The sequence below is a fragment of the Myripristis murdjan genome, chromosome 9 (assembly GCF_902150065.1).
Source record: "Myripristis murdjan chromosome 9, fMyrMur1.1, whole genome shotgun sequence".
Lineage (NCBI taxonomy): Eukaryota > Metazoa > Chordata > Actinopteri > Holocentriformes > Holocentridae > Myripristis > Myripristis murdjan.
In genome coordinates, this window is record NC_043988.1 from 27772881 (window position 1) to 27800566 (window position 27686).

Here is a 27686-nt window from a genome sequence, read left to right on the forward strand (position 1 = left end):
CTTTACATAAATCCATCGTGACAGAATATACAGAGTGTATTGAGCTTTCAACTGAGACTGCTTCTTTCAAATGCACACTCTATAGATTGAATCATCTTAAAGGGAAACCAAGCACTGAGGCTACTTGTTAGGTTGGGCTGATATCTACTGGTCAGAAGCTGCTACTGCAGCTGCAATCTGCAATTGGATGATCTCGGTTGCTATTTAAGGAGGCCTTGGATACATTTCTGATTAATATTAACTGTTCTGTTATATAGGGAGTTATTTCAGTATCATTGTAATTATGTTAAATAATATTACGTTTTTTTTTTTCTTTATTTTTGTTTGTGTGTCTTTCTTCTGACCTGGTTAGCAGTGTTGCTATGTTTTGTTTTGTTTTTTTCTTATCCTTAGTCAAAAAGACATAAACATATCCTTTTGGTTAATACAATTCCAACATTCAGTGTTTATTATGGTGAACGGTGATGCATGTAATGTCTCAAAAAGTGGAATCTGAAAAACTTATGAAACTGTTTAAACCTATAAAGCCATTTGTATCATATATGATACACATTTTCAATTCCGTTTTTCATTTTCAGTTTAATCAATACTTGACCAAAATACTGTTGTATACCTTTGAACACTTCCCCTGTTCACCCTGGACCATACCATTGACACTTCAAGGACATATCATATATCATACACCAGAAAGGTCGTGTAATAACATATTTTTTTTAATATATATATATATATATATATATATTGTAGCATCCCCGGTTGATTGATGGTCTGAATGAAACTCTCCAACTGATGGTTCATAGTGTTTTCTTTTATTTTGATGCAACAAATACTGTAGCTTGATGAATTCCTTACGCACTTGAACACACCGTAAGAGCTACAAAGGATAATAAAATAAGGGCTGTTACTATTTTTGCCATAGATTCACAAAATTATAAAATAAAGTGAAATAAAACACGTTTTTAATCTATGACAATGAAATACGACTGTTTATGAATTTTTAACCCTTTTTAACCTTTTGACAACCTCTTAATAGAGTGCAATAGATAAGGATTTTTAACTTGAGTAAACTACTTATGCAGTCACTTTTATGTCACACATACATTTTAAACGTTGGAAATAATTATTATAGTAAACAAACATATACTGCTGCATTTATCTATGCAAGCACGGAAAACTATAGAGAAGATAGCTGCTCTCTTTTAAGCTAGCAAAAATTGCCGTTCACTGGGCTAATATAAGTTAGCTGCAATACTTGCCAAAACGAACATAAAACTCTTCAAAACAACAAAAAGGCTCCACAATATAAATCGACATTACACACAAGTTGAAATGGAGTCATGACAAACCTTGTGCCCGTATCAACCAGGTGCTAAATGAATAGAACAGCGGCATTTGGTGTACAGACATTTCTCCGTTTTTCCGTGCAGTCAATCCTTTTCAACTCACACCGTATTACCTTACTTCCGGCGGAAGTCTCTTCAAAATAAGAGCGCCAACCTTGAAATCCAGCATGATGTAATAAACAATAAACTAACTTTAAGAAAATAATTATCAGGTAAGTACACAAGAAAAGAACAATGGTGGGAAGATGCTGGGCTATATTAAAGGTCATTTACACTCCCACCAAATTATGAGTGATTTTCATTACAATATGGAATGTAAAGCATGAATAATTTCTAAACACAATATGACCTTTAACCTTCAAGATTTGAGTCTATAAGAATGTCCATAACTAAAACTTTGAATACTGTAAAGGATATGGTTTTGGAGTGATGTGGAGTTTAATCAGTCTCTAGAAGCAGGATCAGTTTCTGCACCGGGCGTTCTACAATAGACGGCTTGCCAGAGTGCTGTCCCTCCTTTCCCATCTTCTTGTCTCCAATACGAATCTTTACTCTTCTTACAAGTCCATCTGTATCAGTCAATGTCTCTACAACTTTGGCCAGCTTCCACTCATTCCGCGGCAGATCGTCCGCCCTCTCCATGACAATGTCGCCGACTCTGAGGTTTCTCCTTGGAGTATGCCAGCGTTGTCTGGTAGCAATATTAAAGAGGTATTCTCTTCTCCACCGACTCCAGAATTGCTCCGCAAGATATTGAACATGACGCCACCTCTTACGAGCATACATGTCCTCTCTGATGAATCTGCCAGGAGGTGGTAAGGCTATGATTGGTTTTGTGGTGAGCAGGTGATTAGGTGTTAGTGGCTCTGGACTGTCTGGATCACTCAGGTTATTGACTGTCAGTGGACGACTGTTCACAATAGCCATAGCCTCATATAAGAATGTCCGCAGAGAAGCGTCATCCAGCCTGCCTGATGAGAGTGAAAGAGTGGAACGAAGCACATTCCTCACCGTTCTAATTTGTCTCTCCCATACGCCTCCTGCATGACTTGAATGGGGAGCGTTCATGATGAAATCACACTGCTTCTCAGCCAAAAATGTGGTCAAACGATCTGCATCCACTTGTTTGAGAGCTTCATTTAGTTCATGTTTAGCTCCAACAAAATTTGTTCCCTGATCAGATCTTATCTGACGTACTGCTCCTCTTATGGCAATGAAACAGCGGAGTCCATTAATGAAAGCGTCTGTTGACATGTCATCCAACATTTCAATGTGGATGGCTCGACAGCAAAGGCATGTAAAGAGGAGACCATATCGTTTCTGCACTTTGCGGCCTTGCTGGGTGAGAAACGGGCCGAAACAGTCCATACCACAGTAGGTGAAAGGTGGTGATGGGTCGACACGCTCTGCAGGCAAATCTGCCATCCGCTGCTCTTCTGTGACTCTTCTGAGTTTCCTACATGTAACACAATGATGCAGATGTGCTGCCACCGCTCTGTGGATTCCTGGGATCCAGTATCCATTCGATCTGATGTCATTAATGGTCAAACATTTTCCTTGATGTCGAACGTTCTCATGATGATGAGCTATTATTGACTTGGTGATGGGATGCTCTTTTGGTATGATCACTGGATGTTTCAATGAAGTAGGGAGAGATGCATTTTTTAGCCTTCCTCCCACCTTGAGAAGTCCATCTTGATCAAGAAAGGCATCCAGCTGATGCAGTTTGCTCTGAGAAGAAAGCCGAGTTGCTTTACTGAGCAGTTTTATCTCTTCTAGGTACACCTGTCTTTGTAAGTCCTTTAAGATGATGAGCCGTGCATCCTCTCGTTCCTGTACAGTGCTGTGATTGGTTGACTTATCTCCTCTGGCCCGACGAATGAGACGAGCGACAGTTTGAGTAGCTTTCATCCATGAAGAGAACCTTGACAAGCGGTCAGAAAGACTCACTTGCTCCAATGTCTGTGTGTTTAGTGTCTGAATCCTCTTGACTTCAGGATCTCCAATCTGTATTTCTGTGATGACATCCGCAACTGGAGGTATCTCTCTCTCCCATAAGAACTGAGGCCCTTTTAACCAGCTGGATGTAAGAATCTCACTTGCACTTGAGCCTCTAGAGGCAAGGTCTGCAGGGTTATTGTTTGTGGAGACATATCTCCACTGCTGAGGGGCCGTGCTGAGATGGATTTTCTGTATCCGGTTTGACACAAACGTGTGGAAACGGCGCGCCTCATTGTTGATGTAGCCGAGAACTACTTTGGAGTCAGTCCAGAAATATTCATCAATATCTGCGAGACAAAGCTCCTCCTTTAGGGTGTTGCTTGCTGCGACTGATACAACAGCAGCTGTCAGCTCTAGTCTGGGGATAGTTGTGACTTTAATCGGAGCTACTCTGGACTTTCCCATGACCAGAGCACAGTGCACAGTCCCATCCTCATTTACATGTCTCAAATATGAACACTGGCCGTAGCCATAAGTGCTCGCATCGGAGAAGTGGTGTAACTCCTTTCTCAAGACTTGTCCAAATCCAGCGGGCATGTAGCAGCGTGGTATGGTAATTTTCTCCAAATTTGTGAGATCATTCTTCCATCGTTCCCACACTGGTTGCAGTTCACTGGGAAGGGGGTCATCCCACCCTGTGCCGTGCCTACACATTTCCTGCAGCACCCTTTTCCCAATGAGTAGGAAAGGGGCAACAAACCCCAGAGGGTCATAAAGGGAAGCAACTGTGGATAGTATGCCACGTCGTGTTGCTGGCTGGTCTTTTAGGAAGACACGGAATGTGAAAGTGTCAGATTCAATTTGCCAGTGAATACCTAAGGCTCTCTCCAAAGTTGAATCACTAAAGGCCAGGTCCAGAGCCTTCACTTCAGTGGCACGCTCAGACAGAGGTATAGTCTCCAGCACTGATCTGTTGTTACATACAAACTTATGCAGTCTCAGACCACCCATAGCGCAGAGCTTCTGGGCCTCCTTTGCAAGCTGAATGGCTTCATTTGCACTTGCTATGCTGGTAACACCGTCGTCAACATAGAAGTCTTTCATGATAAACTGTGAGCCAAGGGGTAACAGGCTCTCGTTGTCCTTAGCAAGTTGCTTCAGTCCATAGTTGGCGCATCCTGGTGATGACGCCGCACCAAAGAGATGAACTTTCATGCGGAACTCCTGTGGTTTCGCATTAAAGTCGCCATTTCTCCACCAGAGGAAACGCAAATAGTCTCTGTCAGCTGCATGCACGTGAAACTGATGAAACATCTTTTCGATGTCACACATCAAAGCTATATGGTGCTGTCTGAATCTGAGGAGCACACCAGTGAGATTATTCAGCAGGTCCGGGCCTGACAGAAGATGGTCATTCAGGCTAGTTCCTCTGTACTTGGCCGAGCAATCAAAAACCACACGGAGTTTCTCAGGTTTTTTGGAGTGGTAGACTCCGTGGTGAGGAATGTACCACTTCTCTCCTTCCTTCCCCTGATCATAAACTTCCTCTGCATCACCCTTTTCAATAATCTCACTCATAAAGTTCACATAGTGCTCTTTGTACTTATCATCTTTCAGCAGCTTTCTTTTGAGATGACTGAGCCGAACAATGGCTAGTTGCTTATTGTCCGGCAGGTGAGGTCTCTCTTTGAAGGGGAGTGGCATCTCATAGTGGCCGTGAGTGTTCCTTTGGATTCCTTCTTTCAACAGATTCAAGAAAAGGATGTCATCTTGAGATACAGCTTTGCCATCCTTACTGGCATCCTTAAAGTCTGACTCAAGAACTCTGATTGCATCTGCTGGAGTCACCGGAGGGAGCTCTTTAACAGCAACTCTGTGGCAAATATTGGTGATGCTTGATGAGTCATGGTGTGGTGATGTGCAGCCCACAATGCTCCATCCTAGGTCCGTGCGAACTGCATATGGTTCATTATCTCTTCCCAGGATTACTTGCCGCGGTGCCAGTGCCCTTGAGCAGTTGTATCCGATTAAAAGACCAACTTCACACTTCAGCTGTGGTGGAATTTCATCTGCTATTGCGGTAAGATGATTCCAGTGCCTTGCCGTATCACAGGTAGGAATATGTGTTCTATTCGCTGGTATACAGTCTTTGGTGTAGGCAAGAGGGAGATCAATGTGGACTGTGGAGTTGTAGCCTCTCACTCTAAGACCTGAGACCCTTTGGCTGTGCATTATAGCATCCTTTCCTATCATTGTGGTCAGTTTCAGCCGAACAGGATGTGTTTTGGTATGTAAGCTGTTGCTAACTTCTTGGTCAATGAAAACCGTATCACTTTGTGTATCAAGCAGAGCATAAACAAGTTTTTCCATACCTGGATTGCTGACAGAGGAAACCCACACTGGTACAATCATTGAGGTGTTAGCAGATGGTTCCTCAGTCTCCACACTGAGAGACAATGTGGTTGCTTCATCTGTGCTGCTCTGATTTAAGACTGACATGGTGTTGGCTTTAGCATAGCTGTCATCATGGAGAAGAGTAGGATGTCTTCCTTTACAGCTGTCACATGAGTGTCGGTGTCGGCAGTCTTTTGCATTGTGGCCTGGTTTAAGACAGCCATAACAGAGTTTCCTTTCCTTAACATATTTTCGCCTCTCCTCCAGAGGTTTCCTTTTGAGCTCAGGACAACAGTGCAGACGATGTTTGCTGTCTTGACAGAGCATACATGGAGGCTTTAAACCAGTTCTTAACTGCCCTTGAGTTTCAGTCTCTGTAACTGTTTGTGTGTTGAGAACACTGGATTTGGGCTTCCTTTCTCTGACATGACGTTTCTCTGGGCTGGACTCTGATGAGTGGAGAGCATGGAATGAAGTGATAGGATTACAGGCTATTTCAGCCTCCATCAACATGAAGGCAACAAAATCCTGGAAGTCAGGAAACTCCTGCCTGTCTTTCATGTATTGAGTGACTTTTCGGTTCCACTGAGCTGCTGTCCAGTCCGGCAGCTTGTGGACCAGTTTTTGATTCTCTTCACAATCATTCAAAATATCAAGCCCTTTAACATGAGGAATGGCTTCCTGACATGAATGAAGGAAATCAGCAAATGTCCTTAGTCCGTGAGCATCTTTTGGCTGGATCTTTGGCCAGTGTGACAGTTTCTCTCTAAATGCTCTCTGTATAATGAAGGGCTGACCATACCTGTCATTGAGACGGTTCCATGCGTCCTTATAGGCTGCATCATCACTTCTATAGAAGATGCCATCAAGTGTCTTTCGGGCTGGGCCTCCCACATATTTTCTCAAATAATGCAATTTGTCAGCTGAAGAAATGTTTCTTTTGTCTATAAGTGATATGAATGAAGCTTTCCACTCAATGAATTGGATCGGGTCACCAATGAATACAGATGGCTCTGGCATCGGGAGCCTGTTCAGAGTTATGCTATCTTGGACTGCTTGAGCCAGGTAAGTCACATCTGTCTGTGGAGGTGATGCTGTTACTGTGACATTGTTGGGCTGCTGGATGGGAGCTGAAGACACAGGTTGTTGGTCCCTAATGTTGTGGTCAGCAGAAAGGATGCTGACTTCTTGCATTATTTCCTGGTTATAGGTTACAAGTCTAGCTCGCGCAGCTCTAATGTCTTTTTCTGCCTTTAATCTTTCCAACTCACGTTTCTGAGCTTCAAGTTCTCTCCTCTGTTGTTCCTCTAGGAGCTGAATCCTTTCCCTTTGTTTTTCCTCCTCCAATAACACTTCATACTCTACCTCCTTTGCTGCTAAATCTGCTGCAGCGTCTGCCCTTTTTGCTGCGACGATGGAGCTCACAGAGTGTTGGCTGGACTTGTTACTGGAGTGTCGACTTGAAGGTGAGGCTGTAGATCCGTAGATGGAGCGAGCATAATCTCTGTTTAGCAGCTCATGAAGACGTTGCTTTACTGCTTCACTATCAAAGTCTCCATCAATACCTGCTATTCTTTCATAAGCAATCTTAATAATGTCCTTTGTTACTGCATCACAGGCATCGATTCGACGTCTTGTGTCACTGGATGGAGTGATGTGATCTCTAATTTCCTCATAGATGCTAATAACATCGTCCTTTTCTTTCTCTAGTGTGTCTATAAGAGCTGCAATCTGGTTTTCAGGAATGTCTAACTTAAGCTGTTCTCTAGCCTTACGTGCTTGAGCCTTCCACTGTTCATAAAGATGAATGAGCCTTTTCTCCCTTTTGTGAGCTTCCTCTCTTTGAAATACAAGCATCTTCTCCGTGGGAATCCTTAGGCGACCAGAGCGGCGAAGTCCTTCATCTTCACTTTCCTTACAGGTGTCCATTTTCTGGTCTGAGTCTCTATCGTCTAGAGGTAAGATGTCAGATGCTTCCATTTTGCAGGTAGGTGCCACAACCTTAGACCATCACATTAAGTCCCTCTGCAGTTATCCTTGGACAGGAGCGTGGTGGGACAGATGAGGTGAAAGCTCTTACTGTAGCATCCCCGGTTGATTGATGGTCTGAATGAAACTCTCCAACTGATGGTTCATAGTGTTTTCTTTTATTTTGATGCAACAAATACTGTAGCTTGATGAATTCCTTACGCACTTGAACACACCGTAAGAGCTACAAAGGATAATAAAATAAGGGCTGTTACTATTTTTGCCATAGATTCACAAAATTATAAAATAAAGTGAAATAAAACACGTTTTTAATCTATGACAATGAAATACGACTGTTTATGAATTTTTAACCCTTTTTAACCTTTTGACAACCTCTTAATAGAGTGCAATAGATAAGGATTTTTAACTTGAGTAAACTACTTATGCAGTCACTTTTATGTCACACATACATTTTAAACGTTGGAAATAATTATTATAGTAAACAAACATATACTGCTGCATTTATCTATGCAAGCACGGAAAACTATAGAGAAGATAGCTGCTCTCTTTTAAGCTAGCAAAAATTGCCGTTCACTGGGCTAATATAAGTTAGCTGCAATACTTGCCAAAACGAACATAAAACTCTTCAAAACAACAAAAAGGCTCCACAATATAAATCGACATTACACACAAGTTGAAATGGAGTCATGACAAACCTTGTGCCCGTATCAACCAGGTGCTAAATGAATAGAACAGCGGCATTTGGTGTACAGACATTTCTCCGTTTTTCCGTGCAGTCAATCCTTTTCAACTCACACCGTATTACCTTACTTCCGGCGGAAGTCTCTTCAAAATAAGAGCGCCAACCTTGAAATCCAGCATGATGTAATAAACAATAAACTAACTTTAAGAAAATAATTATCAGGTAAGTACACAAGAAAAGAACAATGGTGGGAAGATGCTGGGCTATATTAAAGGTCATTTACATATATATATATTGTTATAGGACTAAATGAAGGGTTCAATTTCAAAAAATTGGAATTTTCTGCCAATTCTTTCATAGTTCAGGCTTTATAGGGTTAAAGTGGAATTACAAGAACAGATTTTTATTGTATGAAGTATGAAAAACTCTTTGACAACCACCCAGACAGAGAACAATTCAAAAGGGAGCTTCTCGAATCAAAATATCATCAATAAAAGTGATTTTAATATCTGGTAGTTGGTAGAACCCTGGACACTATGCTGTGTCCAGGGTTCAAGCTGAAGAGATTGTGGTTGTAGACCGAAAATGAAATATCCAAATTGTTTTGTAATTTCTCTGTCCAACATGACTGAAGAGAGACGAATTTCACACAATAAAGGCAAAAATCAACTACAAGGACAAATTTAAGAGACAGTGATATTCCATTTTTAAGAATAGTACAGCAATATTCAGTTTTCCATTGTATGGTCATTACTTTCCTCTGAAATAGCCAACGATTACTTGCTTGCATGCTGTCTGCTTGATTAATAACTGAGTGGCTGAGTTGCAACATGTAGGGAAACTCACACACCATAAAATCACATGAATGCAGAGTGAGAGAGGGATGAGACGTCTGACGACAGCAGGCAGTTGCAAGAGACAAAGCGGGAAGCAGGAAGGAAGGTGCAGGAAAATATTTCCGAGGCAGACAGATGTGAATAAAAATCTGAAATCTTTTGAAATCATTTTGTGCACAACCAACACAGTATAATTTTTGATCAAGTCAAATTTAATAAAAGTGTGTTGCATCTGCACTGCCAAAAAAAAAAAAAAAGTAGCAGGGAAGCAATTAAGTGTGTGTGTGTGTGTGTGTGTGTGTGTGTGTGTGTGTGTGTGTGTATGTGAAAAACCCTGGAAAATGGGTCTATTTTTGAGGGTTGGCTGGGTAATTGCATTTACTGAGTGGTTTGGTTCGACTGTGTTATGATGTGTGCATGCAAAAGCATGACTCACCACACACACACACACACACACACACACACACATTTTTTTTTTTTTTGTATTCACTGTATGAACTGGCAGCAAGAGCAGTGAGAAATAATAGAAGAGAGAAAAAAGAGAGGGAGGGAGAGTGGTGTGTATGAGTAAGAGAAGAAAAGATGGTGACGGCAGTGTGTGTGTGTGTGTGTGTGTGCGCGCGCGGGTGCATATGTGCATGAAAGTGTGTGAGAGGAAGAGAAAGTGTGTTTGTGTGGCCATTTATGGCAGTGTGTGTGTGTGTGTGTGTGTGTGCGTGTGTGTGTGTGTGAGAAAGAGAGTATGTGTGACAGTGACTCTAATTGCTCTTCACCTCTACTTCAAAGCTTTTAGCCCGGTCAGCATTCATCCAATCAGAACGCCCGGACAGGAGAGCCAATCGGTGAGCAGAGTAGAGGCAAGTGTCTCTCAACAAACTGGATTACCTTCACACACACACACTACCTCTCTCTCTCTCTCTCTCGCTCTCTCTCGCTCTCTCGCTCTCTCTCGCTCTCTCTCTGTCATATTGTACTGAATGCCAGGCTACAGTAATAAAATGACAAAAAATAAACAGGACATGTATTTAAAGTGCAGCAAGTACTTGTCACTGGCAAGTTAATCTTCATCATTCATTCTCTCTCTCTCTCTCTCTCTCTCTCTCCCTCTCTCTCTCTCTCTGTGTGTGTGTGTCTGTCTGTCTCTCCCCCTCACACATCAACTGAAGTGGCTGCTTGAACGTTGATTGGTTTCATTGTTGAGTTTTTTTTTTTTTTTTTTTTTTCATTTTTCTTGTGTTTTTTTTTTTCTTCTCTCTGCTCCCTCTCAGCTTCATTTTTTAGCATTTAATGCATTTCTGTTGATAAGTATTTTTCTCAATTTGGAGAGCAAAGAATAAGTGTCTGAAACTGCCTCCTCGTATCTTGACACAGTCGTGAATAAGCCAGCTACAGAGCTGGAAAAAAAAAATGTGTTTGCAATTACAGAGAGGAGAGAGAGAGAGACAGACAGACAGAAAGAGAGAGAGAGAGAGAGAGAGATGAACAAAGCCTCAGCTGTCACTAAGATATGTTTGTACCTCATTTCTTTCTCTCTTTCTCTCTCTCTCTCTCTCTCTCTCTCTTGCTCCAATTCAAAGATGCTTTGCTCTGCATCACTGTCACAAATGAATAATATTGCCAAAGCAGTTTACATTACAAAACATAATGAAGAAAAGAATACACACAAATCAAAATAACACAGAGAATGTTTTGACTGCCCGTAACAAATGACGGTTGATAGAGTGATCACAATGATTTGCTGGATGAAAACACGTTGATTTTTATTTTATTTTTTTTTTTTTGGTAACGGTTCTCTCCCTGCGTCTGTCCCTCAGGCTAAAAAATGAGCAGGTCGGCTATCTCAGTCTTTCTCGGTTTGGAGAAATCCTTGTCGGAAAATGTCTTGAAGATTTTTTTTTTTGTTGGCATGTCTGCTTTATGTGACAGTCAGAGTCGAGGCAGGGGAGAGAGAGAGCGAGAGAGAGAGAGAGAGAGAGAGAGAGAGAGAGAGAGAGAGAGAGAGAGGGGATGATAAGCAACAAATGGCCTGAGGTTGGATTCAAACCCAGGACGCTGCGATCAGGACTCGGCCTTAAGAAGTGCTACACACTCTTATCCGGTGAGCTCCCGGGGCGTCCTGTTGGAAAACGCTTCAAGGGAATCAGCCATGTGATTGGCTCAGAGTTTGAAAAGCAGATGTGCCTAGAAACAGCATCTCTAGTTTGTTTTTGTGTCCAGGCAGAAATAATTTCCTTTGTTATTTTAGCTACACCAATGATAAAAAAAATAGACTAAACCCTCCAGCGCAGGCAGTCTTTTGGTTGTTTTTAGGGTTTTACCACTCGCTGCACACCTCTCATTTTAGCCTGGCATCATCGAGGGGCTCTATCGACGCCTGTGTTGATCAGTGAGTCGCTCTATTTAACATTTAAATCATGTGATCTGGATCTTGCAGATTGGTTTCACTTTCAGTTTCACTTTGCACAGGAAGAAGTCTTCGGTTTCCCGACTGTGGCGGCCCACCGTGGTAAGATCAATTTTTCAGTTTCGTCAAATTGCAGAAAATTTCTGCCGTGATCAAAGTGACAAGCAACATGTGGTTCCACAGTGAGTGCCATCTACAGGATTCATTATTCAGTGTTTCTGTTGCAGCTGAAAATACATCCCATGGTTCGTGCCTTTGCCAAAGCTAAAAATTCAAGGTGAAACACTATTTCAATTAAATCATGATGGAGATACGCTCGTAATACAGTAGATTAATAGTGGTTGAGCCATCATATATGTAGCTTCAGCTTCATTGTTTTAGCATTTAATATATTTCTGTTTTCTCCATTTGGAAGGTAACAAATCAGCGTCTCATAAAAGTTATTTAAAGTTTTTTTTATTTTGTTTTGTTTTGTTTGTTAGACTTTGTTCTCGGCTCTACCTGATGTATAGTGAGCTCATGTTGTTTTATGTCTGGGCTTTTATGCGTTTCTTTGTTTGTCTTTTTCAGCAGCTCGACTGCACCTGGTAACGCTGCTGCCGTTCTCATTGTCTGTCATAGAAAAGAAGGTCTTTATCTGTTTAAAATGTTTTGTTTTCATTGTTCATAGTGAGTTTTTTTTTTCTTTCAAACTTTCTCACATATTCATAATTCAAGTAAAGGAAGCAAAAGAAACAAAAAAATATGAAAATGACATAGCACACAATGTGAATAAAACATTTTAAAAATCAAAAAATTTTCTCTTTCTCTCTCTCTCTCTGTCTCTCTCTCTCTCTGGCTGACTGTATGTCCTGTGAACTTTTATACTTTCTCACTGATCTGTAAAGTAGGCTAGCACACATGCTAACAGATTCAAACATACTGTACATAAACACCTGCGTATAAATGGCCGATTCCTCTGTTGCGCTCGCTGTCAATTGTTCTGCAACTTTAGCTGAAGTCTTAAATCGTAAAATGAAAACGCAGTAGAGGAGGAGAAAGAAGAGAAAGCAGGAGCATGGAGGAGGAGAGAGATGTGGGAAAAGGGAATGTTTAAGGGAAACGATGCAGTGTGTCGTCGCCGTGGTGGAGGAGAAACAGAGAACAAGGAGATGCAGCGATTGGATACTGAAGTGAAATGTGTCTAGTTAGTGGAGGTGGTGGTATACAGGGTGGAGACAAAAGACAGAGAAGGAGGAGAAGGAGGGGGAGAGAAGGTAGGGGAGACTGGGGTAGGATGAGCCATTTTTCATATTTAGGATCACTACATCAAGGCAATCATAGTTTTGTCTCTAACTAATATATCTGCATACACTACTCACAAAAAGTTAGGGATATTTGGCTTTTGGGTGAAATTTATGGAAAATATAAAAAGTTCACGCTACAGTGATATTATATCATGAAAGTAGGGCATTTAAGTAGAAGCATACACTGGTGATTTCCTCATCTCAAACAATTTATTGAAACAAAAGCCAACAACAGTGGTGGATATACCACAACAAAAAATGTCAGTGTCAATAACTTGTCATGTGCCCTTGAGCATCAATTACAGCTTGACAACAACGTCTCATGCTGTTCACAAGTCGACTTATTGTCTGCTGAGGCATGGCATCCCACTCTTCTTGAAGGGCGGCCCTCAGGACATTGAGGTTCTGGGGTACAGAGCTCCGAGCCTCTACACGGCGACTCAGCTGAGCCCATAGGTTTTCTATGGGATTCAGGTCTGGAGAAAGTGCAGGCCACTCCATCTGAGGTACCCCAGTCTGCAGCAGCCATTCCCTAATGATACAACCTCGATGAGCTGGAGCATCAAACACCTGATGTGAATTTTGCCGTTAAACTCCTTGTTAGAGAACAGCAACTTGTGCAAAAAGTACTGAAACATTGAACAGTTGGACATGTGCATTCAAAAATTTACAGAAGGTCACATTCAGTTCACCTGTAAAGGTTATAATGCATTTTAGGTTCATCCTGAAATTTCACCCGAAAGCCGAATATCCCTAACTTTTTGTGAGTAGTGTATATTTCAGGATGTTGTGCATCTCTTCAAACAAACAGAAAGAGTGTAAACATAACTGTTTCCATAATATAGCATGTCCAAAAAAAGTGGTCTTGTGGCACAACTTACCCCGTGTATGGGGTAAGTTGAGCATAGGAGCGGGGTAAGTTGAGCCGTATCCCTACTCCCCCCCTACCTTCCTCCCCACCTCCATCCCACCCCTCCCTCACCTTCTCCCTCCCTAAATAACAGTCACTTCTTCACATTCATGTGTATTTTTATTTATTAAACACAATTCAACAGGTACACTAAACAGCTGTTTTAACATGCCTTAAAGTGCGCTTGGGAAGAGAACATTAACAGCTGTGTTTTTGGAAAGAAAACACTACAACACTAGTTTCTTGGTGTCCTTGCTGACAGTAAGGTCAGTTATGAACATATAAACGTAACATATTTGAACATTGAACCAAAATACACTTACACTTAATATGTAATTAATATTTATTTTATTTTTATTTATTTATTTATTCGTTTATTCATTCATTCATTCATTCATTCAATATTTCATATTTATTTAATATTTAAGACATTTAGGCTACAGCCAAAATACACTTATTAAGTGTATGGGGCTCCGGCTCAACTTACCCCAGGCCAAATGGCTCAACTTACCCCAGAGCTACCATTTTGACTTTTTTTAGTCCCCACAGCTAAAATGGTGCACTTTTATGCTAGGTTTATGACCTCATGTTGTAGCTCATAGATACCACAACTGATGTATAAAAAAAATTTAAAATGATCTGTTTTGGTCTTAACACAATTCTCAGGAAACTGATGATAGACTAAATTTATTTTCGAGATTAAAAAATGTTTTTTTTGGAAATAAATGTCTAACCACTTTACCCATGTGGTTCTTACCTTCACAGACTCCATGAAATGATGCCTTCCTCTTAAATATTTGGTCAAAAGATCAATGTTTTTTACCGTTTCCTAGCAACAGGGGGTGGCTCAACTTACCCTTTGGCTCAACTTACCCCAGTCTCCCCTATGCAGAGGAGAAGATATCATAAGATGCCGAGGAGAAATTGGTCCACTTGGCGGAGGAAAGAGGTGGCAAGAAGGAAGGAAGAGTAAGGAGGAAGAAGAGAGAATGACAGGAGGAGATGAGGAGGCAGCAAGGGGGCCGGGTCGGGGGCGGGTGGGGAGGGGTGATGTTGGTGTGTGTGTGTGTGTGTGTGGGTGTGTAGAGGAATCTCCAGTTTAGCAGCGATAAATATAATACTTTCTCCTGCCTTTCTTCCTGACTGTGTTTGCTTTTTGGCTGTTGGGCTGAGCTCTGCAGGGGGTCCGATTACTGGAAATTGAAGTGTAGCGGCTGGTTGTGTGTGTGTGTGTGTGTGTGTGTGTGTGTGTGTGTGTGTGTGTGTGCAAGTATGTGTGTGTGTGTTCATGTGTGTGTTTGAGTGTTTGAGTGTGCGCATATATATATATATTATTTACCTGTGTTTATGTGTACCAGGCATGCATGCTTACATTATAATTACAGAGAGAGAGAGAGAGAGGGGGAGAGACGGTGTGTGTGTCTGTGTGTGCGTGTGTGTGTGTGTGTGTGTGTGTGTGTGTGTGTGTGTGTGTGTGTGTGTGTGTGTGTGTGTGCGCAGGGGGGTGGGGGGGCGTAAACTGAGAAACTGAGACTGTATAATAGCCCAGCATGCATAGCTCCACCAGGCAGTATACCTCCCACACTGAAATAGGTTTAGTTTTCTTTCTTTTTCTCTTTCTTTGTTGTTTCCCACCACTGTGGGAAAAAACAGGATAAACAAGGCCCAGTATTAAAGCTAAAACCAGCTCTAAAACTGTGCTATCTTAAATGCTAACTCTCATACTAGCTTCAATAAATGAAATGCTTTACTTTTTCTGGCCGAAATCTTTTTTCCACAGTGAAACATTTTACTGAACATAACCTTTAAAATCATCTAAATCTAATAAAATACCTAAATTTAACCTTTAAACTATTATAAACAACAGAACATGCATTTTCCTTTCACTAGAACAGGTTTTGGTATGTTGTACCTGTACAAAATACTACATAATACTACATAAAACACCAGTAAATGTCATATTTTCACAAATTTCAACCAAAGAGGAAACCCTTCATAATAATGCTGAAATGGCTTCTTATTCACTCGATTGGAGAGAAAAGCACCATTCTGTTCAATGGGATAGGTGGAGGGGTGGGATTTAATTCAATTCCAACATTCATGATGGCTTTATTATGTGATTTTTTTTTTTTTTTTTTTTCATCCAATGAGGCAGCATCAGGAGATACTCTGTTTTCCAGGAAGTAGAGGTCCTGGGAGTTCATTGGATAGTTTCTTTAAATGCCGCTTTAATGAATTCTTACATCAGTCCATGCCTTATGATTACATTTAGCTAGTATCTATTAAAAATAAAAATAAGTAAAGTTGGAAACCTGAGGCTAAAATTCTGACCTAACCCGGTACATACTGTTTAAATTTCTGTCCTGTTTGAATTTAACCTGACGCCACAGGAACAGTGGATCACGTCAGGTTTGGGCAGTCATCCTAAGCTCTACTACACAGACACACACACACACACGCACGCACGCACGCACACACACACACACACACACACACACACACACACACACACACACACATGCACAGTCGTTACTATTTAAGATTATTGAAGATGCGAATCTTAAACCCTTGCCAGTGACAACCAGTTCAGTTATAATCACTCTCACATTTCCTCTACAGCTGTGGGCGTTTACTCCATAACCATGAAGTTTAACTTTTTCCACTTTTCCAATTTATCCTTTGATAAAGTTGTCATTGTAAAAGCTCATTTCCACCTCACTGTAACTGTTTTCTCCGCAGGCTTAGATTCCCCATCTCACACCTCCACTCCCTGCTGATATCACTTTCCCTCTATCACTCTTTACCTCGACTTCTCCTTTTTCCTCTCTCTCTCTCTCTCTCTCTGTCCTATTTCTATCTTCTTTTTTCTCTCCTGCTTTTCATTTCTTTCTCTGTCTCTTCTCAACCTCCAACCCTCCACTGATTAAGAAAGAGAGGGGAAAAAAACAGAAGCGAGTGAGGGGAAAAACAGTCGGCAGATCGGTGGGAAAGTTCAATTAAACCACGGGCCTCTGGGCTTTTGTGTGTGTGTGTGTGTGTGTGTATGGGTATGCATGTGTCTGAGCATGCATGCAAACGAAAAGATGCTGTGTGATTATGTGCGTGCGTGGAAAGCGTGGTATGTGTCCAGGTGTCTGTGTGTGTGTATGTGTGTGTGTGTGTGTTCTTGCATGTGTTCTTGTGCACTGGCTTTCAATAATGTGTGTCTCAAGACTCAGCTCCTCAGGCTCAGTTTTTCCTCCTTAATCAAGTGAGAGGGAAGCCCACAGGTAATTACTGCCTCTCTCCAGAAACAACAACTGGGCTCCTGCTTTAGTTCTGTTGGTCAAATAAAGTCGAATAAAGCCACCATTAGCCATTCTAAAGCACAAACAAAGTCACAGAGTTGCGTCTACTATCCTGCAGCATGAAGCAGGGGGAAATGTTTAGTTGAGGTAATTAGACTGAATTTAGCCCGACGTAACTTACTTCACGAGAAAATCTTCTTTGGTTCTGCAGCTGCCAGACAGTCAAGTCCAAACGTGTTTCGTTTTTCCTCTCCATTGTTTCACGGCACTCCTGTCAATTGTATTGTGTTCAACATCATGAGTGCTACAGAACAAGCTTCATGCAAAATTAAACCAGTCGATACTTCATTGTAGGCACCGTCCTGGATTGTGGGGGAAAAAAATGCAGCGCATGGTCTTGAGGTGCTTTCACACCTGACATATTTACGATTGAATCAAACTCAGGTTCAGTTTGTTTGGGCAGGTGTGAACACATTATGCGGCTCGTAGATAGATAGATAGATAGATAGATAGATAGATAGATAGATAGATAGATAGATAGATAGATAGATAGATAGATAGATTTACTTTATTGATCCCAAACTGGGAAATTCCCACATTACAGCAGCATCAATAGAAACATAAAGTAAAATTAAGAAGAAGTATATACAATAAAGACTAAATATAAACAATAAAGACAATCAAACTCTGGTGCAGCTCATGTGTGGTATCAATCAAACTCAAGTAAAGGAGGGCCTGATAAGATGACTAATTAACCACATTCATCATGTTATTTTTGTCATGTGTTTCTAAGTTCATAGTCTCACACTTGTTACCCACGCACTAAGTTATTCAAAATTACACTTTAGGTAAAAGCAGGCAGAGTTGGTCTAGCTGTCTGTGAAGGTCTGTGGTCTAAAGACTTAAGAAACATAAAGCCATTGACCATTGGCTTCCTTTCACTGACCTTTGGTGTAAACTTAAAAGGAGTATATAAATAATCATTTTTGCAGGAAATTTGTCACCATTATCATGCCTTTGTTTGTTTGGTAGTCTTTCCGTGTTTCACTGAAGTTTTACTTGGGGCAGCTGAGATTTCAAAAAGATGCAACTGAGATGAGATGCAATTCAAATTCAGAGGCACAAATCTCTTGTGAGAATGAAATCTGAACCAACCACAGGCAACCACCCCGAAACATGCATTTTTATGGGTAAAAGGTAGTCGTCAATCCTGCTCCTAGGGACCCAGTGCACTGCTGGTTGTCCATGCTGTAGATGGTGTATCATAACCCATATTCACTAATGCTAACAAAAAAAAAAAAAAGAAAAAAAAAAAAAAAAAAAAAGCCAAGCATAAACAATTTACACTGAAGGCAAACCACAGTCTCAACAGATTCAACAGATAACTCCACCCTGATTGGATGAAGTTACAGGAACGGAAATATCAGATTTTTTTTGGGACCCAGTCTCAGTTTACCTTGTAATTCAACAGACTGAACAAAAACAATTTAAATTAAAAAATGCAATAAAGTGAATTTTTGGACAAAAGACCAAGGAAACAGTCCATCGGTGTGATTACTCCTTGAGAGAAATTCTGCATTTATTTTATTTGTTAGTGTGGAGAAAGAATAGTGAAACAAAGCAGACATGCCTGAGAGGCCTGAGAAACATCATCTTTATCATCAGCATGGTAACATCAGCATGCTTGTGTGGAGCTGTGTGTGTGTGTGTATGAGTGTGTGTGTGTGTGCACATTTAATAACAACTCTATCCTTGCATCATCAAGGAGCCTGTGCTTTGTCTGTCTGGCGTTCCTCTTAAGACTTTAATAAGCTTATGTGTTGTCAGTAATTAGCAGCTAATATATGATGAAAGAGGAGCCAGTAATACCTCATTTACCCGACGCACCGGCTCTAACATGCAACATAAACAAAGCAATCAATAGCGCGGTAAGGGGTGTGGTGGTGGGGATGAGCAGGATGGGGTTCTCTCAAACACAGCCCCTCTCAGACAGGCTAATTAATGCAGACTTTCTATTAATCCTGGATTGAGTCTCTCCGATGATTAACTGAACGCTGCCAAACCACAGTATATTTTCCTCCATTCAGTGAGAATTTAATTACACTAAAAAATGGATGGATGGATGATGGATCCCACAGACATAAGAGGTAAGAATTGATTGAAAGGGATGCCCATTTTCAGCAGTTCCTGGCTTCACATTCCCACAGTTACAGTTTTTCTCAATTGCTAAAACACTAAACCCTATTGTCTGAACCAAATGCTCCACTGCCTGAACCCACTGATTGAATCAGTCACTCTTTTGGCAAAACCATAAGCACGTTTCACCTGTTTAGACACAACTTACCAACACATTTTCATTGTGATGCACCTGTGTTGCATAATGCTGAGCACTGGTGGCAAAAGTCAAACACAAGTAAAGCACTGGTGTCACTGGTTGAACACAACAACTCAAAATTGTTCACACTTGTGGCTAATGATGTGAGGGAACATATATAAGCCGGTTCAGAGAGCACTGCTGTGTGAGGCCCTACAATGGATAGAAATCTGAGAGGAGTTTGTGTGAGAGGTGGTCGAGGAGGTCAAGGAGGTCGAGGTGGTTGAGGTGGTTGAGGAGGTCGACCCAGTACAGAGAAATGATGCTGTGGCTGAGTAATGCACTTCTCATATGTATATTTTTGTACTTTATTTTGACGTAGGCTTACTGTATACAAGTTCTAAATGCACAAGATTTCTGTTTTTGGTACTTTTTTTTTTTTTTTTTTTTACTATATACAAGTGCTAAATGCACAGGTTTTTTGTTTTGCAACATGCATTTAGCCTACAGTGAACAATAAACATTTATTTCTACAGCTTCATGTCCTGAGCATTGTGTTTTCTATTTTTCTATGTAGTGTTTAGTGACTGCTCAGTAGTGTTTTTAATTTTGATTGACTCGGGGCACAATTTGACAACATAGTTCAGTTTTGAGCACAGACTGAACTGTTTTGAGGTGAAAGTTTGGTTTTGCAAGAGGAGTCTGAGGTTTTGTGAATGTAGCTTGAAAATTGGGTTTTGGGTTCACAGTTTAGAGAAAAGGAGAGCAACTTTCGAGAAATGTGTCTTAGCAATCGAGAAAAACTGTAAGTACATTCACACCTGGGGCTCCCCGACACACCCACAGCCTCTCACTGCGGTCCACTGAGCAGCTCCACTGGGGACACTGGGACTTTTAAGTCTCTTGCTCAAGGGCTCCTCCAGGAAGGAGGAGGCTGCTCCTCATTTGCCCTTTTCACCCAGACTCCCCCACCTGGGTAGGACTTCAATCTCCAAGCCTCTTGTTTGTAACATAACATTGAGAAAAAACCTTTACCCAAATATGGAATCCTGGATTAAACACATTTTCTCGATGGGGAAAATCTATGCTTTACTAATCCCTGTAACAAGGTGTGATTGAAGATGTCATTTAAGATGTAAACATTTATATCGGCACAGTTTTCTCTCTTAAACTGGACTAGTTCCACCAATTTCTGCTGCACCTTGCCAAACTAAATAATTATTTTGCTATTTTGGCATATATTGTTAAATAGATACACAATATTGCCAGGGATGTGATATAAAAGGGTTAAATTGGCGTTTTTCCAATTCATTTCGACTTAGTACTGATGGGTAAATGCAATGGCCACTGTTGTCTAGTCACAGATCCTTTGACAGACTGTTCAGCTTGTTTTTACACACACACACACACACACACACACACACACACATGCACAACTCCCAGACAGCCTGAGGAAACTAGACCCAGGTCTGAGATGGAGAGAATCCCATTATTGGCTCTGTTCACTCTAAATGAGATTTTTGCTGTAACATTGACTTTAAATGGGTTCCTGTAGCTCAATACAGACAATGATGTGTGCTCCTCTTTGATTACAATATGGGGACGCCGTTAGTGTAATGGTCGGAGAAATTACGACCAGAGTGTCACTGGTTTGAATGAGGAGGGGCTTCGATTGTCTGCTGCCCTCTGCTGCCATTACGTGATATACAGCAACGTGAGCTACAAACTCCCAGTGTCGATACTGGATATACAGTTGTTTTTTTCAGTGTTAGTATTATAATTTTGTTTTCTATTTTATGTTCACTAAAATCTGTGGTTATTGGGAAAACACCATCAACATACCAAATGAAATATTAGTGCACATCCATGCAGGGTCAGGTTTACCCTGCTCGCTTAGCATTCTGTCTCACTGAAGAAAAGCCCAGGAACGTCAAAATGACATTTTGAAAATGAACTAAACGTGAAAAACGACAGGAAGTTTGAGTCATTCCCTTCAGGCAGAACTTGGACACAGTAATCAGCCTGAGCAGAGGCTACAGATAATTACTGGCTGGCTAGATCAAACAGATTCATCTGTTTTGTGTGTGTGTATGTGTGTGGGTGTGTGTGTATGTGTGTAAAGGTTCTGGAGATACTGGTTTACTTTAGCTGACAGTGACACTAAAGCTATTTATTGATAGTAATGAGTTTTGGGGTTTTTTAAGAACTGTACGATGTGCAAGCTGACATGTCAGATTTACAAAAATAAAATTTCTTTATCCACTCATTATCAGAATTTGAAAAAAAAAAAAAAATAGATGAGTCGCTATGAAAACCAGAGGGAAAACACCACTGCAGTATTCAATCGGAGCTGCCCATTCAAACCTCAGCAGCCAGAGCCAATCAGGTTGCATCTGAGATTTTCCACATGGAGTTTTCTGTGGGATTCACACCATGAGCTGACACCAAAGAAAGAGGGGATCGTACTCGTGATCCAGCAAGGTCCCCGTTGACTCGTCGTTGCTTTTCTCACTCATTCTTATTCATTTTGTGAATTGGTTTGCGGCTTTTGTGTGCCATGGCCATTTTGAAAAATGAGCCACACAAACCCTTGAATTTGCCCTTGACGTACGGCACGTTAAAACAGAAACAAGAATGATGCGAAGAAATGCAGCAGATGCATTTAGAGTAGATAGAAATGATTATAAAGAACACTTAGCCAGTATCTTCTGCAACATGAATCACCCGCAGGAGCAAAGATGAATGTCACTTAAAACAAAAGCTGATTTTTTGTCAATTTTACAAGAAAACGTCATTCTTTCCCCAGTATTAAAAAAAATCTCAATGTCTCAATTACTAATGTGCAGGTCATCTGGATTAGAAAACCAGTGGTGAAGTAGAGCAGCCGCACTCTGCAGATTAGATTAGGTGTTAGATGATCCCTGTTGGGAAATTGGGTCATTGCAGCAGCGAAAAGTAATAGACTTACTACACATGGAGTATAAGCATACGGCACAAACAGATATGAAATAAGCAATAAAAGGAAGAGATGGTAGGTTTCAGTTTGACACTTGAAACTAGAAAAAAAAAAAAAAACAGAGGAAAAGTTCAGGAGCTGCTGCATCTTTAATTAAAAAAGATGGAGCCCCTTCAAAAGAGTTTGGCCAGGCTTAGAGCACTATGGCTCACATTGTGAAGCGGTGGGTTCTTGGACTTCCCGTTAAACTTTTTTACTGTGTAGATCAGTGGTACTCAAATGAGGGTATGCGTACCCCTAGGGGTTAGATTGGAGTAATGCAGGGGGTACACAAGTTTTTTTTCAATATTTCCAAGATTAATTTAAAATCAATCATGCATAATTCCTAAAATAATTATCCTATGCTTTAATAAGTTCAACAAAAAATGTGGTAATCTGCACAATAATAATACTCCATATGCTGTGGGAGGTGGGCAGCCCATTGTTCCTCAGCGTTTGATTTTTGCCCAGACTTTGTAGAGTTAAGATCCAAGAAAACAGAAGCCAGAATCCAAAACCAAATCCTGCGTGGGCGGGGTCCAGAGGGGGCAATCCATTTCAGCTCTCTCCGTTTTTTTTTTTTTTTTACTTCTATATTTTTGACTATGAATCTTGAGTCACAGAAATATTTTGTAACTCTACTTGTTCTCATGGATTCTCCTCACTTCTCTTACCTGGCAATGTTGAACAACAAACACAAAAAAAGTCACTTCTAAGGATTACATTTCTAGGAGTTTAGAATTGTCCTGCAGTTGCATTATTTGCAAGTAGCTCTTAGTATTTGCTTAGTAAGTGCCTAAAATGTAAACGCAAAATAAACAAAATAAGTAAATGCAAATGAGTTTACTCTATCAGGACTGTGGATATTTTGGATTCCTTCTAGTGAAAATATTTTCTTTAAGTAGCGCACATCTAAAAGCTGACAAAGTTTCGGTATTTCATTAAGATTAATTAAAAACCAGGAATTAGTAAAGCCATCATAATTGTTAAACAAATTAAAAAGAAAAGCGGACCATGAAGTAGAATCAAACCAAAAAGCATATGTTTGAAAGTGGGAAAAATCAGTAACTTCACATATCAGCAAGGCTATAAAGGTGAATTTGAAACCATTTACAGTAAAATTACGATACGAGTTCAGCTGTAAATGGCTAAAATGTCACAGCTCACACAAAAATGGAGTAACAGTAACTCATCAGCGCTGTTTGCAGTGGTGTGATGCTTTATGGACAGATGACTATACGCTCAAGTATTTCCTGTGTGTTAGCCACAGAAGCTAAGTCCTGCTGCATACACACTCAGAGTGTAGTCTTGTATCAGTGGGCCTATAGTGGTATTGTACTGTACTTTATTGTATTTTTTACCACATCAACAGCCAGCTTTGGCATCTATGGACATTTTATAGTTAACAATAAACCAACAGAGATAGTCAAGGTCATTGTGTGTGTGTGTGTGTGTGTGTGCGTGTGTGTGTGTACCACTTACTTGATTGCAGTAATATCACTTTGAGAACAGTAAATGTAAAGTAATAGTAAACAATTTCAACTCTCTCTCACTTGGATTGACGCAATCAAATTTAAATTATCATAAGTTGATATTAAAGTCCAATACGCGCCACCTCAGTGCTGCAACCTCGGCGATGGCTCTCTCAGATAGAGGAGAAGTTAAAATCAGTTCTCGCTCTCTCTCTCTCTCTCTCACTCCGAGACATTATTTCATATTATTTCACTCACTTTGAGTATAAACCCATGTTACTCCAGCCAAGGCACTGTCTGGCATCTGTATCTGCTAATAGGGTCATTAATATTCATATCTTCATGGAAATGAGGTGGGAGACACACTGGTGAACCCACACACACACACACATACACACACACACAGAGCACACACACCGCAATAAGAAATCAGTTGACTGCTCAAATATAATTACTTGACGACTGCCTGCCGTTTAGGACGATGCCTAGGTTGATTATTTTTCTCTGTCTTTCTCTCTGACTTTCTGCCTGTATATCTGTCTATCTTTCTTCTCTTTATTTTCCCTGTCTCTTTGTATTTCTTTTTAATTTAGCTTTCCTTCTACTCATGATCTCATCCTTATCTTCTCTGTATCCGTCTTTTTTCTTCTCCCTCTCTCCATCTATCTTCTGTTAAAGGTGGAACGGCAGGGTGATTTGATTAAGTTCAGCAGTGATTTGTTGAAATCATTTTCAATTATCTATCGGCCTAAATCAAAAAGTGGGGCGGCCATTTGTTGCCACTCGTGTGAATTCACTGCTCCTGTCCAGATAGGCATCAGCAGTGGAGTAAAGGCATCTTCTCCTGAAAAAAATACCCTGCCTACAGTGTTTTATGAGCTAATATATATATATATATAAATAAGAAATAAATTAATTAATTAAAAAAAAAAAAAAAAAAAAAAAAACAGCCAGTGGTGATATGACCAATCTGAATTTATTTCAGCTGAAATGAATGTCAGTGGCAGCACTTTTTGCATGTTTTTATGTATTTATTATTAATATTATTAGTAGTAGTAGCAGTAGTGGTAGTAGTAATTATTATTATTATTATTATTATTATTATTATTATTATTATTTTAATGGTCACTTTCCCTTTTTTCTTTTTTTTTTTTTTTTGGTTTTTCCTCATCCGATGTGAGGGTCCAAGGACAGAGGATGTTGTATTTCCTTTAAAGCCCTTTGCGACAAATTTGTAATTTGTGATTCTGGGCTATATAAGTATTATTCTGCCGCTTGAAAAGGGAGCAGGCAGCACAAACACTCACTAACAGATACATGCACAGGCTTACCACTGATTTAAAAAAAAGAAAGAAAGAAAAGAAATGGTGTTGAAGCATACACACACATACACACGTACGCACACACACACACACACATCCACACAGACTGAAAGGCATTTGCACAGCCACGCGTGCGTGCCATCACAGACACAGCATGAAGCGCTGCGCTCATCTCAACTCACAACTTTCCATCTTGTAAATTTCTGGTGTCAAATTTGGTGTCAAGCCTGAGAAACATGGATGCCAACGAGAGGAATAAAGTAGAAAACTCTATTTTCTTCCAAGCTGGAATACCAAAAGTATACATGCAGCAGTGTTTGCTTGAGTTGTGGTCATAAAGACTCATATACTGATTACATTCTGACCACAAACAGCAAAGTCGAGTTGTTTACCACCTTGTTTATATGCTTCAGTGCCACTTGAACTGAAACCAAAGAAACCAGAGCTCTGATACTTGTAATTCCAAGTTGCATGGCCTTTCAGTTTGTTTTATTCATAAGTCAGATTTTTTGCTGAAATGTACACAGTGTACAGTCTATAAGATCAGACCAAAGACTGTACATGAATTGGTGATTCTCGACTTTATTTGGTTGTGTTGCGCTCACTTTGGGACGTCGGAAGCTTTCCTCAGTGTCCTGATAGGCTTGTCGAGTCATTCTCAAGTCGAGTGTGTTTGAGGATTTTGTTACTGTGCCTGGGCTCAGAGGCTGCATTTCGAGATTGGCTCTTACATCTGCACATCACACGTTTATTAAGAGATAGCCATCAAAGTGCTGATATCCCCTGACAAGTGAATGCATGAACATATATCACGGTCCAGATAGGCGCTGCAGATACTTTTTCTGCAGGAAAATGCCGGAAATCCAACTTCATAGGCTCATGGACACACAGGCATCAGGCTGTTGGACGGTGAAGTCGAATTTTATGGATTTTATCTATCTCACTCTGTGTGTGTGTGTGTGTGTGTGTGTGTCAAAGGATCACACACCAATTTCCCCTTGTCTCAACATGGTGACTATTTACCTTAGCAGATTGGACGCCCCTGTCAGCCCTGGTCAACATTAAAGCAAGGTGTGTGTGTGTGTGTGTGTGTGTGTGTGTGTGTGTGTGTAAAGATGGAATGAAGAAAATAAAGAAAAAAGATACAGAGAGAAAGAGGAGAAAAAGAACACATTGAGTCGTTATTGCAGTCATGAGAAAAAAACGTCTGCCTCTGAAAGAGTTATATGTCGGAGTAATCTGTGTTTTGGAAATACTGACAGATTTCAGGTGGGCATAGCAAACCTTTTCCCCAAATGGATTTACAGTGTTTTCAAATGAAACGCTTCAATTATTCCATGACAGGCTTGCAAGGCCCCCCAAAATAAAATAAAAGGGGGTCTGCTTGGTTAAGCTAATATTGCAAGCAGCGGTTCCTGATTGGAAGTCTGTTCAAATCCCCAGCGGGTTAAATCAAGAACTCGCAGAGCAGTTCAAATATTTTACAACATTTTCAAATAGATTTCTGCCCAAGGCTGGCTCAGACAGAAGTAATCTCTGTGTGTGTGTATGTGTGTGTGTGTGTGTGTGTGTTCACCCCAGTCCAATGAATGTTTGAGGTCTGTTACAATGTAACATTAAGGCCATTTTTCATTCAGTCATTTTATATTAGGGGTTGATTGATAAACAATAACACAATCCTTTTCTTTTCTCAGCTGAGAAACAAAGTGTCCCTGAGATGGTGTGGTGATGTGCTGCTTACCTAGATGTTAATGTTGTCTTCTGAAGAAAAGGGAGACACACACACACACACACACACACACACACACTAAAAACTTTTTACTTTGGCCTACTTTGGGCGCTCTTCGCACCGTTGTATTTTTGCGGCTGGGCTTTGCTTATTGATGTCTGCATAAAGCCAAACTATTGTGAATATCCTTGAAGCCTTCCTCTGTTCTTAGGCTTACAGGCTGTGATGTAACTTTGAATTCCACAAACTGATATGCAAGCACCAATAAAATCATCAGAAATGCAAATTGAGAGCAAAATGACATAATTGTCTCATTTCATGCTTGACTGGTTGCTCCGTACATCAAATAACTAACTTTGTCTTGTGGATCACATCACGGTGGTTATCCTGATTTTTAAATCTCCTCTGTCCCTGAGTGGGCTGCTTTGAGAAAATAACATTTTGCTCTCATTTCAGTTTTCAGAAGCTACAGCAGAAACAGACTCTTTTTTTTTTTTTTTTTTAAGATATACTGTTTCGGTTGTTAAGACAACCTTGATTTAAATTATGAATAACATAGTCGGGGTAGAACCATCTTTTACAATGACGCCGAGCTGCAAAATACAAAGTGAGAGAAAACAGAAAATAAAACATCAATCAAAACCAGTGTGTTCAAATAAAACCAAATTCATAATCAATCACTTGAAATGCTCCAATTTACCAGAGATTCAAGCTTCATGATACACTGTAAATCATCCCAGATAGATCCATAAATTTAAAAGTAGCCTTGAAATCTGAGCTAA

General features: G+C 40.5%; 1 protein-coding gene across 1 annotated transcript in view; it reads left to right on the forward strand.

Moving 5' to 3' along the window:
* Nucleotides 1-27686, forward strand: part of hint2 (histidine triad nucleotide binding protein 2) — a 390237-nt gene that overhangs the window by 77257 nt on the left and 285294 nt on the right. The window lies entirely within an intron of this gene.